Source organism: the organism of the source record quoted next, unplaced genomic scaffold, assembly GCF_019419815.1.
Source record: "Pyrus x bretschneideri cultivar Hongxiangsu unplaced genomic scaffold, Pyrus_bretschneideri_v1 Contig138, whole genome shotgun sequence".
Lineage (NCBI taxonomy): Eukaryota > Viridiplantae > Streptophyta > Magnoliopsida > Rosales > Rosaceae > Pyrus > Pyrus x bretschneideri.
Genome location: NW_025999433.1, coordinates 174506 through 194296, shown reverse-complemented (window position 1 = coordinate 194296; position 19791 = coordinate 174506). Strand labels below are relative to the sequence as shown.

The 19791-nt window shown below is 35.9% G+C and overlaps 1 long non-coding RNA gene across 1 annotated transcript; it reads left to right on the top strand.

Annotated features, from left to right (window-relative positions):
• Positions 1-2734: 2734 nt before the first annotated feature.
• LOC103963054 lies at positions 2735-8062 on the top strand. The gene is made up of 3 exons (XR_007256475.1): positions 2735-3135; positions 6493-6657; positions 6976-8062. It is a non-coding gene; the product is annotated as an uncharacterized LOC103963054 (long non-coding RNA).
• Positions 8063-19791: the final 11729 nt, after the last annotated feature.

Genomic DNA, 19791 nt, shown 5'->3' with positions numbered 1-19791 from the left:
TTTCGATGACGAAGTATTGTATTTGTGGTTGCACTGTCTGCAAAACAAATATCTCCGTCATTTCTCATGTTTTGAGAATAACCATAGCTTTTATCCATGCTTTATGAGTAAAGGGGATCACGGTTAAAAACAACTTAGAAATTTAAATGCCTCTTTTATTGAAATGCGAGTTTTTAAACTACAAGTTCAGAATAATAAAAGTACATCAAATATAAATGGTTCAATCGAACCGATACACTTCACTCCCCCTTTCCACAATGAAGTCTGAGACATCTAGGTGGGTTGTGTTCAACTGTCTTGATAAGTCACACACTGGATTAGGTATATCCATTAGTCTAGCCTGGTCGAGGAAATTAGTTCGACACCCTTCTCCTTGAGAGAGACTTGATATAGATCCACCAGATGTTTTGGGGTACGACAGGTACGCGCCTAGTGCCTATCGCTACCACACCTATGGTAGGCTCCATCAGAGTTTCTAGGAGCATTGTTCTTATGAGCTTTGCCTTTGTGGCGATTTCCATTTTTAAAGCTCGAGCCTGAATTTTGCCTTGGAATTTGGTTGTGAAACTAACCACCATGATTTTTGCCTTTCCTGTTCCACCGGCCTCGCTTATGACCACGTCTTTGTTTATGATTATCGCCACCAGAGGATATGACGTTCACTTCGAGGGAAGCAACATTCACTTCTGGGAATGGTGCAGATCCAGTAGGTTAGGACTGATGATTTTTCATCAGGAGCTCATTGTTTTGTTCAGCTACCAAAAGCACAGATATCAGCTGGTTGTATTCAGTGAGAGGTAATTATGAACAACGCATAATTGTACTCAAACACTGACTTGAAATCCTGGATTCTTAGGTGAGTCCATTCATAGCAAGCCATTGGAAAAATCACCGTTGTCTGGTGATTGTATCTGTTTCTCAATGCCTTCCAGAGAGCTAACAAATCTTCAACCATTAAGTACTCGCTCTTTAGTCCCTCATCAAGATGGTGACAAATAAAGGTCATGGCCCTCGCCCGATCTTGAGAGGATGAGTTGTTTTCTTCCCTAATGGTATCTCCAAGATTCCCTGCTTCCAAATGGATCTTGGTATCCAGTACCCAGGTAAGGTAATTCCTCCCAGTAATGTCCAGGGCAACAAAATCAAGCTTTGCCAAGTTCGCCATTTTCTTTTCTTTCTAAAAGGAAAATGAGATGCGTAAGAACTTGCAATAATATGTCTTCCTGGAGGAATATAGCATTAGAACTTTTGGTTCTTACAAAATTTTCATTTTGATCTTCAGGCCAAAAATGATAAGCGCTCGAAACTTTAGGCTCGAGATTTTCATGATTAATGAGAAAGGCGATTGTACCGCACCATTCTCATCGAAACAAGCATAGGATGGACGATTATTCCACACCACTTGAACAGGAAAAAAATTTAAATATGCAGAGCAAGATATAATCGATTTAAATATGTAGAGTAAGGTGGACGATTATACCGCACCACCTAAAATTGCAGTAAAATTAAATTTGCGGCTTAAGATGGGCGATTGTATCGCACCATCTTTGATTGCAGTGAAAATTAAATTTGTAGTTCAAGATGAGCGATTGTACCGCACCATCTTTGATTACAGTAAAATTAACATAAATAAACACTAGGTTAGAAAACAGGAACTGCACCAAATAAGAAATCAAAGATATAAGTAACTGTTAAATTTAGAATGAGAAGCAGGCATGATGCTAGCAGTTCATCGTGAGGGTGCATCACGCAGATGAAGCAGAAGAAGAAGAAAAACAGGAAAAACCTTAAAGGAAGCATTTTTTTTCTTCCTTCTTTCGGTGAAGGGGAGATGTGAACTATTTAAGGTTAGATAGATGTGCTGATAACGTGTTATAAATAGACAAAAGTTAGGGAGATAACCTTTCTAAGGACAGGAGCAAAGCATGTGCAAAATATCACACTATAACTTTAGTAGCTATAACACAAAAAGGATGGCAGATAAAGAGAGGGAGGGATACTGATATTATTTCTCTTGCTTTCTTTCGCAGTGCATGGAGTGCTCTATTTATAGAGCGACTCTCGTAACAACAACCATCAAAATACAATGATGATACTTTTGAAAGTATCAAACACTATTACTCACTATTACTAAGTCTTTGGGCATTCTTTTGAGTGGGCATTCACCCACTAATTCTATAACATGTTAAAGTTTTTTGCCCTAACTATATATTATGCTCTCAAAGTTTAAGATGATATTTAAATTAGGTCATTAAATTTTAATTTTTTCAAATTGTTTCTTAGAGTTTTGAAACTATATCAATTTACACTTTTTGTAACATTAAATGTCTATTATACAATAAATTGATGAGTTTTTAGGTTATAAGTTGCAAATGTGGCTTACATATCAATCCAGTTACGCATTTTATGCTCACCATGTCATCAAATTAATGAAGATTTAGTTAATTCATTACATAAAATGAGTAAATTGATACAATTTCAAAATAAGTAAGATTACATTTCTCAACTTCTTCACAAAACTCAATCTTTTCAAAAGTCGGTGAAATTAACATATATGAAATAGGCAAAAATTATTCCATGAAATTAACATTATCTATATACTAAAACCCGGTGGCACTGTTCACGAGCAGTGTAATGGCTAAAATGCCCCTCGGCGTCTTCTTTGTTACCCATGGTCTTGCCTGCTTGGTACAGTGAGATGACGTTTTTACCCATCTTGGCCACGCGTCGATCATCGTTGGATTGTATGCTTTGGCTGGGTGTTCTAGATGTTTTCTTCTGTCCGTGCTCTTTTCCTTCACAGATCCATAATTTTTCTGCTCTCCATCTTGGTCTCTCCTGCTATCAAATCTTCCTACTTTTCTTCTCGCAAAAACTGATCGAAGCAAACCCAATTCTACGTTTTTTCATTTTGGAATTTTGTTTGCACCCACCATCTGAGGAGTGGCTGATTTTTTCAAACTTTTTGAAAGCTAGGTTTGTCAGCGTTTAGTGCAAACCTATAAATTGTGTTCTGATTGTTTTATCGATCTTACGATTCCTGCCGCAAATCGTTTACAATTGGATTCAATTTTAGTTTCCGACTGCGGAATTAGAATCTGACTGGAAGAGTTTTGTGTGTTTACCTTTCTCAAGGTATGGTCTTCATCTCAGTTTTTAATTTGTTTCTGAATTTTATATTGTTTTGGATTTGTAATTTATCTTTTTGTGCATCAGAATATGTGATTCGATGTTTTAGATTGGAATTTTTTGTGGTTTTGAGTTTGTGGGTTTTTTTTACTGCCTGAGAAAATAATTAATTGATCATAAAAATGAATCAAAACATTGGACCATTTTGTGATTTTGATTTGCTCGGGTTTTTTGGTGTGTTTGAAAATATGATCTGATGTTTTGATTAATTAAAATAATTGAAAGGCACAAGAAGAGTGTAGAATTATTGTGAAGAGTGGTCTGCAGAAAAAGGGGGAAAAAGGATGGATATGGAAGAAAGGGGGCACTGAGCAGGTGCTTGGACATAGGTTTTTAATATTTTGTACTAGCATTAGACTTTGTGTGAAGATAAATTTCATATATTTATTTTTAGTTTTTAAATAAGTGTCAGTGATTTGTATTATTTCTAATCTGAACATCACGTGTTCTTATCTATCTGTGTTGTTTAGCTGAATTGATATATATATCTTGCCAATTAGGCTTAGGATAATGGATTAGTTAGGGTTATGTGTTTGAAGGGAATTTTTTTAATTGAATCCTTCATTTAACACATTTAAACGATTAGTCTTTGGTTATATATGTTTCATAAGAATTGGGTGGAAAATGTAACCAGTTTGATTCAAGTGTGTTATCATTGTTCTGTTAGATATTTAAATAAATTGGGTTACAACTTACTATGTGGTTTTTTACTGTTAGCCGCATATAGACACAAAAGATTGTGAAATGCTGAGTTGTTTGCTGTTGGGGAATTCATCGTGTGTTGACTGTTGAGGTATTTATTCAGCAAAAAATATTGGAGAACGTTGTTTTATTTAGATTGATAGATGGTGGTAAAAGTTTTCTTCCACTGGTGTTCGTTGTCAAGAAGGCAGTCTACGTTGGATAAAAAATATATATATATATATATATATATATTGACACCATGTTTTAAGCTGTTGAGAACAATTAATCACCAGAGTTTACTATTTTTTTTTTTCAAATTTATTTATCTGAGGTTTTATTTCAGCGTTATAACTTATGTGTTTTCTCTTTAGTGTGATTCAGTATGGGTTTATCTAGGTTTGCGGCTAAGTTTATTGTAACGTTGATATACAATTTTTTGATTTTCCTGTAAATTTATATTGATTATATTTTTTTGGTTGTTAATTTATTGATGCTAGGAATAATTTTGGCTTTCAGTATTTTTTTTGGTCGAAAGTTTATTTATTTATTTTTTTTTTCATCGTTCGTATCCCCTCTCTCCCTTCCTTACCAAGTTTATCAATTTTAGTGATTACACAGTATTAATCGGTTATCAATTAGCATTTCTTTCTTTCTTTCTTTTTTTTTATTTTTTTATTTTTCACAATTTGGACTCAGAACAATTGAATCTCTATTCGGTTTCTTCTGGTTTGTATAGGAGGGGTTTGGAGGATGAGGAAGAAAGAAACCTTTATCCGGATCTTTTAATAATGAGTACCATTTATTTGAAGAAGATAAGGTCAGATTATTTTTTTTTCCTCGCTTACCTTACAATTGTCCATGAGGCCAACAATGTAATAGTTTATTGTGTTCAATCTGCATTTGTCGTTCTTTCTAAAACATTATTTTAAAGCTAAATTATTTGCTTACACTTAAGTCAGTGTGCGTATATTTTTCTTTATTCGTTCTTTCTAAAACACAAAATTAACAACCATGCTCGTAGTATTATTTGGAAATTTGTGTGTTAATATCGGTTGACAAGAATCTGCCCTCTCAATTGGCAACCCCCATGTATTGCGCAACACAGTATTTCCCACAATCCAATTTGTTTTACCAATTGAGATGAGTATTAAACGTAAAAGCCTCATCTACAATCCAAGGTGGAATTGCAATAATAGCTTCTACAACGGGCAGCAAAGTAATAGTAGCTTCCCAGATCAAATTACTACTCTAGAGAGTTAACAATAACAAACCCAAAACACTAGACCCATCCTCCGGTTTTGGCCTCTCATTGTCATCATTCTTCTACCAGTTAATATACCACCCTCAAGTATGTGACTGGTATCTGGCAAACCAAAAGATCCATGAACATTCCTTTCAAACATTCCTTTCATCAAACACCTGGAGTGCAGGTGAATCAATTTTCACGAACCCATCTTTAGAAACAGGAATTGTGAAAATGAAATCCTGGACCACGTCGTTCTTGCAACCAGATTCACGAATAGACAAAGGCGTCGTCCCAAACTGAATGAATTTGTCCAAAAGAAGTAGCCAAGCCATTATGAAATGTAAAACCCAGAACACAAGCTTGAACCTTGGATTTCCTGCAATCAGAATCAAGAACTAGAGAAGCTACTACAGAATCTTCAGCTTTCTTGTTGAATAAAGAAACCAACTCCTTTGCCGTGCCTGCCTTGCGATTAGAATCAAGAAATGGAGGAATTTTCACATGATCTTTAGCTTCCCTGTCGAACAAATTGAAAACCTTTTCATCCTCCACAACCAAAGCTTTTCGAAAAAAACCCACAACTTTCTTGAAATTTGGAATTGGAACGAAATATTGCAAAACCATCGTAGTTGTGTTTGCCGTAGTCACGAACCTTCTTGAATCTCTTCAATATGGGTCATAAACAAGGACGAGTCTTGGGCTTGTAACTTTGATGAAATTGAGAGAAGAACTAATTCACTCTCTCTTTTCCTCATGGAAAGATTGAAGCTTGAGAACGACTCGGTTCGATTTCTCAAAAGAGATAGGAGATGCCATTTTGATGAACGGCGTATGCGAACCCATATCGCATTTGTCCACAAAATCGTGGTATAGTTTCTCAAATCGAGCATGAGAAGAATCTTGACAAGCTTCCATGGCGTCAAATCGCTGGATTAGCACATTGAGAGTGTCGTTAATTGCAGCAAGATGGTTCTGAAATTTCATGACTTCCTTCGTCGACGCACGATTCAATCGACAAAAGAGAAGGGATTGAGGGATCAAGACTGGCTCTAATACCAATGATTGAATGCCACTTCAACCTTTACTCAAATGCAAGATATACTAACAAGAACACTAATACAATCAAATATTCATTCACCCTTTTGCATATGCACATATCTCAACTTATATAGCTGGTTGCAGGCTAAAGAAATCCAACTCAACAATTGACACCTAGCTAACTAAGTGATGCCACTTGGCATCCTAACAGACTCAGCCACCCAAAGTCACTCGTGGATATACCCTCTATGCACCTAATCTCCATTGTCTGCATTTTAGATTAATTTAAAGTAGAATATCGTTTGTATCAAAAAGAGAATATTTCATTTTGCTAGGGTCAAGACTCGCAGCCACCAGTTCTACAACCAACTGCAACCACTGGGGTTGTAATTTCGGCCACAATCAATGGCACTGCTGCTTTCGAGTCTAGCAATCCTGGCTTGGTGCGGTCGGAACCAACCTCGAATGCCAACCAAGATTTCGCCCAAGACGTAGTTAAGGTAAACAATATTTCCTCTTTGATTTGTGCGCTTGCGTGTGCTAGTTTTATTTGAACCTTTTCAATAACAAATCTGTTCAACTTCAAACACAAGAGTTAAGAGAAAGAAACTGAGCCTAACTCGATTGAAAATAGTAGAATTTGGAGGGATAAGTTTCCTTTAAAACTAATCTGTCTTCTAGCTTCAACTTGGACATAATTTGGAAGTTGGCATCCATATCTTTGTTTGAGATACATCATATATATCTATCCCATTCCAGTCCTTTGACACTAGCTTAAAGAGGCCTCATTAGTTTTCTTCAATGTCTTTCTGTTGTAGAGTCATGAGTTTGTAGAAGGTGAGGTGATGTGCTCTCTTGAAGAACTCCATCAACTTTTAGATCGAGCATCTGCACCCAATACACTGGCCAACTCCTCTATTTTGAATCCTACCGTAGACTTGCAAGCCATAGCGACAACTAGAGCTACTTTAGAAATGGACTTTATTACTATGGCTTGCGAGGTTTAACGAACTTGCATGATTTCAAGCATCCAGAGCTTGGTAGATTCTAATTGCTTTTCCGCCGGCACCAGACCAATGATTATGGGTTTGTTGACGCAGCCAGAGCAATATCTTCCAGCCTACTCCAAAGCCTATTCTGAGTATGATAGGGGCAAAAACTTGACTGACCAAGTCCAAGCTACAAAACAGCTTCTTCAACCTAAGGTTCAGTTTTGTGATAGCAAGGAGAGAGAATTTCAAGAGCTTGTGAAAGGGAAAATGAAGATTGAAGGCAAGCAGGCTGCGATACTTGCTGAAATTCATGGCATACATGCTGAAATTTGTGGCACCATCAAAGCGATACTGGAACAAGTTGAGAAATTCCTCCTACAGTAAGATGAATTTAAAGAAAATGTGGGTAATCTCAAGACCACGTTGGATACTAGAGATGTCTTCTGGACAACCTTTAAGAAGATAATTCACCAGCACTGACCTGCAACTTCTACACTTCTCCATTACATTAGTGATTGTATACAAGCTTCTAACAAGGACATGCACAGAACATTTTGGGGAGAGATCAAAGGTGCCTTCCGAAAGAGCTGTATATAGCAATTCCCATTACTTCTACTTGTGAAACCGAGTAATGGCTGAATTTTGTGTGACTGGTATTCTACGACTTCTTTGACAACAAAGCAACCTCTGTTTCCTGCTGTTTCTTCCGGTACCTCTGAGCGGTTGCATTAACAATCTTGACAAGGAAGTCCAACAACATGAGCCATACCAAATTGTTCCAAACTGCCAAGGATTCTGAATTAGACAAACTGAAATAAAACCGCCCCTGAGATCAATATCGACAACATATAAATTAAATGCCAATGTAGAAGGATGCATTTTAATCAGCAGAGTTACCTTGATATTTGACGAAGGAGAAGCTGTGAGATACTTTTCCTTTGCCGCATCAATTTTTGCAATGAGGTTAAGGAAGGATAGCAGCAAAACCAGGAATGCAACTGAAAACCCAAATCAATTCATTCTCTATCCATTGAAGAAGTTGATTGTTGCAAACTGAGATGATCAAAACTGTGTGCATATATAGAAAATAAGCAAACCACCACCATTAATCATAAGCCAATACGTAACATACATTTGGTTGCCAAAATATATAGCAAAAGTGAAAACTAAAACATTTTGCGTAAGTGAAACCAAAACATACCAAAAGGAACTTAGCAAATTCTCCACACATAGGGCAAGTTTGGTATGCAGTAGAGTGTTTGGTAAATTTTTTTTGTAAAAGTGCTTTAAAAAAAAAAGTGTTATAGTGTTTGGTAAATTTTTATGTAAAAAACAGCTGTGACTCTATAAAATGATCAAAAAAATATAATACTGGGGTGGTGATGGTCGCGACAGCAGTGATGGATGACAATGGTGGTGATCAGTGGTGGTCTGTGTTCGGTGATGTCGGCGAGGAGAGATAGAAGTGGGAAAAGATGAGTTGAGTGGGAAAGGAGGCTAGGTCTCTCAAAGAAACAAATCTCATCCATTCATTCCATTTTAGAACGGGCCGGCTCGGGGGCCTGTGCTTCTATAGATTTGGACTCACCCTGCCTCATAAATACCACTGCCCCGTCCTGCCCCGCCCTATTTCTTCTTTAAAAAAATTAGATCCGGCTCGTACTTCTCCCGACCCGCGGTTCCTGGGTTTATTGATGGCAAAGAAACAATTATCGAACCAAAGGAGTAAACAGCAGCAAGGAGATGAAAGGCACGAAGGAAGGCATCAAATGGAGAACTAATCAAGGTGTGTTTAATGTACAGAGTGGCTAGCAGATATTGAAGAGTTCTTCCGTTTTCTTTTCTTCTAATGTTGTCAATAAATGAGCTTTAAACTGTTGTTGGCTACGGAGAAGAAAATCAAAATAGAAGAGGAAAAAGAAAAGCTCGACTGAACAATATTCTGGAGAAGCAGAGGACATACGGCAAGACAGCAGTAGCAGAGCCAATAATTTTTCAAGGTTTTGTAAACTTAATTTTCATTTTTCTTATTATGGACTCATTGTCGTTTTTATCTATGTTTCAGAACTAATTTTCCTTAGCTAGGGTTACGATGTAGCCATGATTATGAATACTTAAATTCTAAAGTGAATTATTTTCAAGTTTTCAATTTTCATTGAGTATCATTTGTTGTGCTTATATGCTTGGTTATAGTCTTGGTGATTGGCTACCATCTTGACTCTTAGTAAATTTGATGCAAGCTATGCAGATGCCATGTTTTCAACTTGAGTGATAGCTTGCAAATAAATACCATAAATTATCTAGTAGCAGATGCCATACTCTAGGATTTGTGTAATCTTTATATAAATTTCCACTTATCATAATGAGTTTCATTAAAGCAGCTCCAGCGTGTGTTGGAGCCCGAGGGTCAGACGAGTGAACAGGGCTAGAGAGCCCGGCGGATTTGGTCCAACGTGTGGCAGCCCGAGGGAGAGGCCTAGCATGAGTTACCAGCCTGAGAGCCCAAATGCAATGTGACAGAATGCTGACATCAAGGTGACGTCAGCCATAATATAAAATTAATAAAAATATTAAATATTAAAAAAAAAAGTAAAAAAAAATAAAAAATTAAAAAAATGTAAAACCCAGCCTTCGAACTTAACGGCTTTCACCGGAGTTCGTTGCAGAGGCTAATGATACACCCACAAACAAAGGGGAGATATCCAGTCCCTCCTCCGTCGCAGCTGCCGTCGCACCCCACACAGCCTTCGCCCCTACCCAAATCGCACGATTGGGGATTTGTTTTTGGAGAGCGAGAGAGAGAGAGAGAGATTTTAACTAAGGAGTTAGCGATCCTTTACCTACTTAACTAAGGAAAAATTGTGAATTTTTGCATGGATCGGCTATTGATGTTGTCAGAGTTTGAGGCCCTGCCTCCGAAGCTCAAGTGAGAGATAGCTGCTGAGCTTGAAAAAGAAAGAAAAAAAAAACACAGAGCTTTTGAAATGATCATGATCCTGGTGTGTTGGCACCATGTGAAAAGAAGAAAAAATAATAATAATAAGGTTTTGGAATGGTGCATCGGCACCATGTGAAAAAAACAAAGGTTTTGGAATGGTGTGCTGCATCATGTGAAAAGAAAAAATTGAACATATAAAAATAAATTTTTCAATAGAAAGTGGTTCAATGAGACCGATTAAAAATCTTATCCGAAAGTACAAATAAAATTATTTTATATTATTCTTTTTAAATAATAATATTTATTGCCTATTGCCAGGGCTATTCAATGTAGGGGTGGAAATGCAAAAGGCAGTTACTGTTCATTAAGGGCAGTTACTGTTCACTGGGTGGATTAAATAGTGAATAACCCGGGGAGGCCTTAGCAACGGTGGAACTGCTGTTATGTTAAAGTAATCCAAATGCCATGGATGGTTGCATAGTGGAATATACGTAATAGTCTAGATGTCATAGATGACACACCCTGACCGGAGTCAAGGCATGTTGGCCGACACGCAAAGGTGACATAGCCAAAAGTGTAGGTGAAGTGGAAAAATATGAATAAATTTAAACCAAAGCTAGAAGTTATTTAAGCTAATAAAGAGTGCACGGTAATGGGAAGAACTCATATTACACAAGTAGTCAGAGCATGGATGATAGTACGACATAAGTAAAGCAGTCGAATCTAGTTAAGATATTATTACACAACCAGAAATAAACTCCTACATTTACTTGAGTGGATGTCAGAATTGTCAGAGATCCCTCGTTCGCCACAGAAGATTCAGGTAACTAAGTCCTGGAGGGGCGAAAAACAGAAAGTGTGAGTGGGCAAAACAAAAGTTCAAGAAACACGTTTATTTTCATAACGTACTAACCCTTCGCCGTAAAACAAGTATATTTTCCGTAAAATCACACTACGTCTAAGTATGAAATCAAATGAAATTCATCAATAATTCAAGAAACACAACAAATCATAATATCTCAAACGTAGCATATGAAAATCATGTGCTCATCAGTATATGCAAGGAGAGAGAATTTCAAGACCTTGCAAAAAGGAAATCCTGGATTGAAGCCAGGAAGGCTGCAATAGTTGCGGAAATTCTCAGCGCCATCAAAGAGACTAAACCGATCCAGGCACAACTCGAGAAATTGCTCCTGCAACAAGATCAATTTAAAGAAAATGAGGATAACCTGAAGACCATCTTGGATATTGGAGATGGCCTCTGGACAACCTTGAAGAACATAATTCACCCCCACCTCCCTACATGACTTCCTTTCTTGGGTTGCATTTGGGCTGCAGTTCTTTTTCCATTTCTTTTTGGTGTTGTTTCGGACGGTGTTCCTGGTAGATTGAAAAATCATGTTTAAGTCGTATTATGGTCTTTTGAACTTTAATTGAAGTACTTTTATAAATTTTGGATGGTCAATAACGAGTGCATTTGCTTTGTGAACCTTGTATTTCTATTTTTTACTCTTGTAATCTCTCATGTTCGTTTGATCCGAAACAGAAAGATGAGGTTATAATCAGTATCTAATGCATGACAACGATAGATGGAAAAATTGGTTTTTGATGGATGTATAAAAAAAGTCAGAGTTGGCTACTCGGCATTCACTTTAAATACTCGGCATTCACTTTTAAAGAAAATGAGGATAACCTCAAGACCATCTTGGATATTGGAGATGGCCTTTGGACAACCTTGAAGAACATAATTCACCTCCACCTCCCTACTTGACTTCCTTTCTTGGGTTACATTGGGTAAGGCCGGTCCAGAAATTTTTGAGGCCCGGGCGATGTAAAAAAATGTGCCCTCATTTTATATAAAAAATATATTTGTTTTCACATGTAACACATCGATAAAATTAGAAACACTTCAAACTCAATAATTTAGAAACACGGAATAATTAATTTATTTTGTATCAAATGAAGGAAACTAAAAAACTTCGGGCTTACAAGTAGATGAATTATGAGTTTTTTTTTTTCATCTAAACTTTTAAAGTGTTTTTGTATAAATTGTGAGTTATTTTTTCTTATTTACTAACCTCGTCAATATAAGACTAAAAAAATATTAATGTTTTTGAGTCTTTAAGGATATGTATAAATAATGAATGAACACTAAATTAAACCTTTTGATGACACGTAATATTTTTGCAAATTTGGTGTAAAAATTTAGTCTATGCATTACTCTTTACTGAAGATTAGACTTGAATTGGAACGGATATTTAAAAATAACAACTCACATAGGTACTAGCTAGTAAATAAATTAAAAACCAAACAAAAATTTGTAAAAATTGAAAAAATAAACATGCATATAGCATTTCGAGCTTAGGACCTCTCGTTAATTTTAAACAACTTCTTGATCATTGCTTCTAATTAAACTTGTTGATCAATAAGAAAAATTTGTTAAAAATTTGTAAAAATTGAAAAAAATAAACATGCATATACGATTGCTTCTCATTAAACTTCTTGATCATTTAGCCAAATTTTATAACTTTATATTATTATGAAAAGAAATTTGTAAAAATAGGAATGTAAATAAGCACACATGGTGTTTTGGACCTAAGACCTCCTCATTCATTTTAAACAACAAAACCACGAATTCTAGTTAAATTTCTTTGTCACTAAACCAAATTTTATAAATTTATACTCTTATAAAAACATATATAAATATACCACCCTAATAATTTTGGTGCCCCCAATTTTTTTGGGCCCCGAACGGTCGCCTTGCCCGCGCTAGGCCTGGGCGGGGCCTGGCATTGGGGCTGTAGTTCTTTTTCCATTTCTTTTTGGTGTTTTTTCAGATGGTGTTCTGGGTACAATCATGGTCTTTTGAACTTCAATTGAAGTATTTTTATATTATATGACTTTTTTGGATTGTCAATAACGAGTGCATTTGTTTGTCAACCTTGTATTTCTATTTTTTTACTCTTGTAATCTCTCATCTTCGTTTGATCCGAAACGGAAGGATGAGGTTATAATTAGTATCTAAATGCATGACAACAATAAATGGAAAAATTGGTTTTGATGGATGTATAAAATCAGCAATAACCTAGTTTTCTTTATAATAATTTATTTAAAATTTGGTCATGTCAAATTTTTTTTATTTCAATCATGGTTAATGTTTAGGAAAGTTGGATATAACTATAGGTTCGACTTCGAGAGATTCTTTGTTAAAGTTTTTTGCCCTAACTATATATTATGCTCTCAAAGTTTAAGATGATATTTAAATTAGGTCATTAAAAATTTAATTTTTTCAAATTGTTTCTTAAAGTTTTGAAACTATATCAATTTACACTTTTTGTAATATTAAATGTCTATTATACAACAAATTGATGAGTTTTTAGGTTATATGTTGCAAATGTGGCTTACATGTCAATCCAATTACGGATTTTATGCTCACCATGTCATCAAATTAATGAAGATTGAGTTAATTCATTACACAAAATGTGTAAATTGATACAATTTCAAAATATTAGGGTGCAATGTGACAAATTAAAATCTGATGGCCCATTTTGAAAATCACGCAAAACATAGAGAGTGCAAAATATAAATAGCCAATGGAAAAAAAAAAAAAAAAAACCAAGGGAAAATGAATGTTAAGAAAATGAAAAGCTTTTCCTAGATGCAAAATGGAGTTCACCAAAAAGAAAACAAAACCCAATTGAAAATGAATGTTAAAAAAATGAAAAAGCTTTACTACCCAGAATTTTCTTGATTTTTATAATTTCATACATCAAGTTTTTTAATCTCAGTCAGGTATCTAAAGTGATAATTCTGGAACACTTTTATACATCCGTTAAGTTTTCAATTAAAACAGTCGTTAACTTGTGACGTAACACCCATGTGGACAATGACTAGGTGCCGCGGTCAATCTGAGTTCACATGGATATTAAAAAAAAAAAAATTTAATGTAAAATTTTAAAAAAGCAAAAAGAAGAAGGGATAAGATCATCTCCAACCCTTAGGTTAATACCTAAATTTTATGGGTCAAACATATAGTGCTAGGTTCGATTTTTTGCCAAAATCGAAACTTTGGTTTGGTTCGGTTTGGTTCATTTTTTTTCGATTTTTTCAGTTCGGTTTAATTTCGGTTCAGTTACGCTTTTTTTTTTTCGAATTTTTTTTTTTTTAAATTTGAAATTTTAACAACTCCAACACAATCATAACATAAGCATTCCAACACAATAAAAATAAACATTTAAAGTTCAACTAGAATCATCAATCAAATGTTCCAAAGTCCAAAAATAAAAAAATAAAAAAAATCAAAGTTTAAGTCTTCAAAAGTCCAAATTTAAAATAAACATAACAAAGTCCAAACTTTAAAGAAATATTCCACTTAACTAAAATCATAACAAAGTGCTTCAAGGTTTCATGTCTTACACGCACTTATTCTCTTCAAGTCCTCAAACTCAACACTTAGGCGGCCTATGAGGCAACATAGTACATTTCCTTGAACTTCCACTTGCCATTTCTACATACAAATAAAAAAAGAACAAACATGATGTAATACAAGCATGCAACATAACATCTAATTTAAATAATCTAACAAAACCAAATCTAATAGTAAGATTACCTTTCTCAACTTCTTCACAAAACTCAATCTCCTCAAAAGTTGGTGAAATTAACATATATGAAATAGGCAAAAATTATCCTATGAAATTAACATATACCAATGGATACCACATTTTAAATTATAAGCAGAAGTTAACATATATGAATAATGAATCTATGAAATAAGGAGAAGTAGATAACCATAACTCCAAGGTTCTAAAAAATATTAGGCGCTAGTTGGGTGGCGGGCTGGCACCTAGGTTCTAGGCGGCTTAGGCGGATTTAGGTAAATTGCTTGTATATCTTGTAAATAAGTGCATATTGGCACTTACAAAAAATTATACTTGTATGAAATCCATGGGTAAGATAATAAAAGAATGATAAAATGCAAAATAGCAAGATTCTAAAAGACGCTAGGCACTAGTCGGGCAGTGGACTGGAGCCTAGCGCCTAGGCTGACTAGGTGGATTTAAGAAATTTTATTAAATATTATATAAGTTAATTAAATTTACTATGTAATATATAAGAAAGACATGAAAAATATGTTATTTTTTTTACAAAAAAATAGTATATGTGACATTAGAGTTTCAAGTATATAGCATGATCTAATCTTCAAAGAGACTATCAAGGTCTCAAAGATGGATTTCCCAAATAAAACAATTTAATTTTAAAAAATAAAATAATAAATATAAGATATTTTGAATGAAATTAGTGTTTAACATTTTCTTTAAACCACATGGGGACCCCTCCACCTTTCCTCCATCACATCATCCAAGGTTCCAAACCGTGGAGCCACGTCAAAGATTCATCCCATATCTCTCACATAACCCAAGGTCCCAAATTGAGACTCCCAATCCTATATCAGACATAAAATAGTGTAAAAATTTCAAATTCAACACACACCAACACATTTGATGCATTGGAAAGAGGAAAGCTTTTATTTGGGGTTTCTTTTTTGTATCCTCTTCCTTCTCTCTCGCTTCTTCTTCGTCTACTTTATCTTCTTCTTCTATTTTGCTCTGTAACTTTCCTCCTTCTTCGATGGAGTGCAGATTTTCAATCTGAATTGTTCTCTCTCCCATCATTCCCCTTCTCTATAGATCATCCATGTTCTGCTAAAGATACGATGGCGAGTGAATGGGAACGACAACAACCGAAGCCAAAAAAAAAAAACAACTACCGCCATGGTCAGCGCCTAGGCCACCGTCCAAGCCGCCTAGACTGCCTAAAGAGCGTCTAGGCGGGTGCCTAACTCCTACCCGATGTGGCCCAAGTCGCATTGGCACTCTATTGCCTAACGCCTAGGCGGCCGACTAGGCCGATTTTTAGAACACTGCATAACTCAAACAAAGGTCCAATTGACAAAAAGAGGCATAAATTAACATATACCATTGTATGCTATCATTGATTATTTTCATACCCACCTCTCTGTTCAAACAAAGGTCCGGTTGACAAAAAGAGTCAGGGATATATTCGACAATGTACCAAATCAAAAATATACAGATCCAAAATATACTCCTAATTAACTAATGAAAATAAAAAGCTACAACAGCCACAATGAGCATATGTATGCATACATGTGTTTAGACTTGTCTCAACAAAATATGATTGGAGGAAAAACCTAAAGCCAATCTTGACAAATCCACAATGGCCTTAGGGCATCTCCAGCCGAATGGTCCACAGGGCCGAAAACAACCCAAAACCCATCTCCAACTGAGGGCTAGTGGGCCCCACGGGACAAAAAGTGTCAAAAGGCTTATCGGCTGGCCCAAACCAGCCAGCCAACCATTAAATTTGATTTTTTTTTTTTTTTGCCAAAATTTTTTGAAAAAAAATTTAAAAATTCTCATTTTTTTTTTCCTATAAATATCTAAACCATTCCTACACCATTTGTCACATAATTTTCACCATTCTATACTATCTCACTTCATTCTATTTCAATTCTTCACATTCTATTTTCTTACCTCTTCCAATAATCTTTCCTTCAATTTTTCAATAATTTTGAAATGGCCTCATCTGCAATGAAAGGTAGGGCTTGGATCCGAAAAGAAGATGAAGCACTTTGCAGGGCTTATAGATGGGTCTTGGAAGATAGTGTGAGGGGGAGTTCTCAAACAAGTGAAGGTGTTTGAACTCGTGTGTCCAAAAAATACTATGAGTTCTACGAAGGCACCACTCCACGGAATATCCGAAACCACGAGATTTGTTCTTCAAGATGGAAGAAACATCTTCATCCAATTTTGAATAAATGGCATCAAGCACTGTTTGGAGCCGCAAGTAGACATGAAAGCGGCGCCAATTACTACAACGAAGTAAGTGTTTTCACAATTTATTTTAAATATTTAATTATATTACATTTAATTTCATAAATTAATTTCCTTTAATTTTTGTAATTATATTTTCTATGTACGTCAAACAGAGGAATTGTATATGGAGGGCAGCTCAAAACCCTTTCAGCATCACGGTTGTTGGGAAATTTGTAAAGGTTGGGTGTTATTTGAAGATCCACCTTAACATAAAGTAGGCCATACGCCAGTGTTCAAAACTGCATCCTTAGCTATAGATGGGGATGAAGATGAATCTCCTACCATTCAAGAAACAAGGGTAGAAAATGTGTCTTCGGGTGAAGGTTTCATACTTAGTGTTATGGGACGAAACAAGGCCCGAAGGTTGAAGGAAAAGGGTAAGGCAAAGGATGATTAAGCTGCTCAATGGCGATGTCATTGCGATTAATGGCGGAGAAAAATGCCATTGCCGCGGAAGAAATGAACCGCAGGCATGAAGAACAGACTAAACAAATACAAGAAGAGTAGGAATATCCAAAAGAACATTTCAGATTACACTCCAATGAGTAAGGCCTATTTTGATAGAAAGAGAAGGAAATTATGGCCCGGCAGTAGTTGTTTACCTCCGACTATACTCCTACAACGGCGGATGACGAAGATGATGATGATTATGGACTTTAAATTTAAGTTGTTGTAGTTTTTAAAATATAGTTGTAGTTTTTAAATTTAAGTTGTTGTAGTCTTTAAATTTAAATTATGTTTGGCACTATAGCCCTATGACCCTCGGTTGGAGATGATTTTTTGTCATAAGGCTATGTTTGGCATATGACCCTCTGGCCCCTCGGTTGGACATGATAAGAAATATGGCCCTGCATTGTTCATTAAAATATTAATTTCTTGGAGGGCTATAAGACCAAAGAGAGTCATCTGGCCCTCATTCGGTTAAAGATGACCTTATTTGGACTGGCCAACATAGCATAATGAATGGTTTTATATCAGCGCCTTGAAAGACCATGTCAATCATGTCAATGGGATCAATGAAGAAATTAAGAAGAGACATGATGTAGGAAGACAGAAGAAAGAAAAGTTCCTATTCCAATCCAATGGCAAATGCCATGATATGCTTTCACCTTCTTTGGGGAGTTTACCTACGCAATATACTACAATTTATTCGTAACAAAGGACTGCTAGTACAACAACAAAACCACACCCTCGGTTTGAACCATATTATTATGAAAAAGGAACATGCATTGCTATGGTATGGCAGAAAGGAAACCTTTTCGGGTTTTAGCAGAAACCTATACAGAAGAAATTAATAGAAAAAAGGAAAAATATTGGGAATTTTAACTCAATTCCAAAATGTGGGTTTTAGAGTTACGATCTACATTTGTCAAAAGGAAGAGAAATAATACAATTTCCTATGTATCTAATTACCTATAAACCTTAACTCAAATTGCCGGATGGGGATGGTTCAGATTAACATGCAGCAAAACAATTAATAAATGGAATAACAGATAACAGAGAGAGATAGATAGAATAAGAGGTTTGGCATTTCTCACTTTCCTTTTTACATTTTGATTTTCCTATCCAATTTTTTTACTTCTTTCTGTAATTTCGCAAACACATACCCACCCAGAATACTTACCTTTGTAATGGTTGTCGACTATGGGGATGGCGAGGCGGGTGAGTGCTTGACGGCGGGGCTGTAAGGCTGCGAGGCGCTGCAAGGCTGTGGGGCTCCCAGCTGCGAGAGTGGAGTGATGGCTAACTGAGAGACAAAGTGAGGGAGGCGCAGTGAGAGAGATCATAGAACGGCACAGGTGAGGGAGTGATGGCTGAAGATCAGAGAACGACACAGGTGAGGGAGTGAGTCTGTAACATAGTGAGGGAGGCGCGGGGGTAGAAAACTCTCATAGGGTTAATAGCATAGCCAAAAAATGACATTAACTTAAGGGTAAAAACAACATCAGCGCATCCAACGGTAAAATGACATCATTTTATACACAATTTGGTTCGTTTCGGTTTTTCATGTTTGGTTCAGTTTTTTTTCGATTCGTTTTTTTTTTGGTTTTTGGTTTTTTCAACCCACTCCTAGTCAGACAATTTATGTTTTAACCCAGAAATAACTTTTCTACTCCAACCCTTCTAGGTTAAATTTTTAGCCAAGATTATTAAAAAATGATTTAAGGCTAATTTATTTTATGTAAAATATTATGTTGACTATCCTAATTTATTTTATGAACACTTTAACCTAAAAATATTTAGATTCCGATAAATATTGAAAAATTAGTAAACCCACACATATGAAGACAAGTCTTTTGTCTAGTGCTCACATATATTAGATTATGTTGATGTCCCCAAATCCTAGACCACATCGGCGACTTCATTTGATGCCGGAAGTTGTCGGATTTTCATCGCTTGCAGTGATCTAGCGGAAGAGGACGAAGGTGTTGTGGTTAACTCACGTTATTTTTAAAGGGTTAATCTCAATTTACTCCTTTGAAGTTTCTTGGTTTTTAACATTTGGTACATCAAGTTCTTTTCATCTTAGTTTGGTATCTAAGGCCATCTCCAACTGAATGGTCCAGAGGGCCAGAGGGTTGAAAATAGCCCGAAAACTGTCTTCAACCGAGGGCTAGGCCAAAGGGCTCGTGGGCCCACAGAATCTGAAAGGGCCAAAGGGCTGGCTAGAAAATAGAGCAATCTTGTAGGTAATAATCGACAGGATTGCTTAAAAAAAAAATTTGAATTCAATGGCCAGCTAAAGCCAGTTACCGTTGGATTCAATTTTTTTTTTTTTTTTGGTTTTTGTGCCAATTTTTTTTTTTTAAT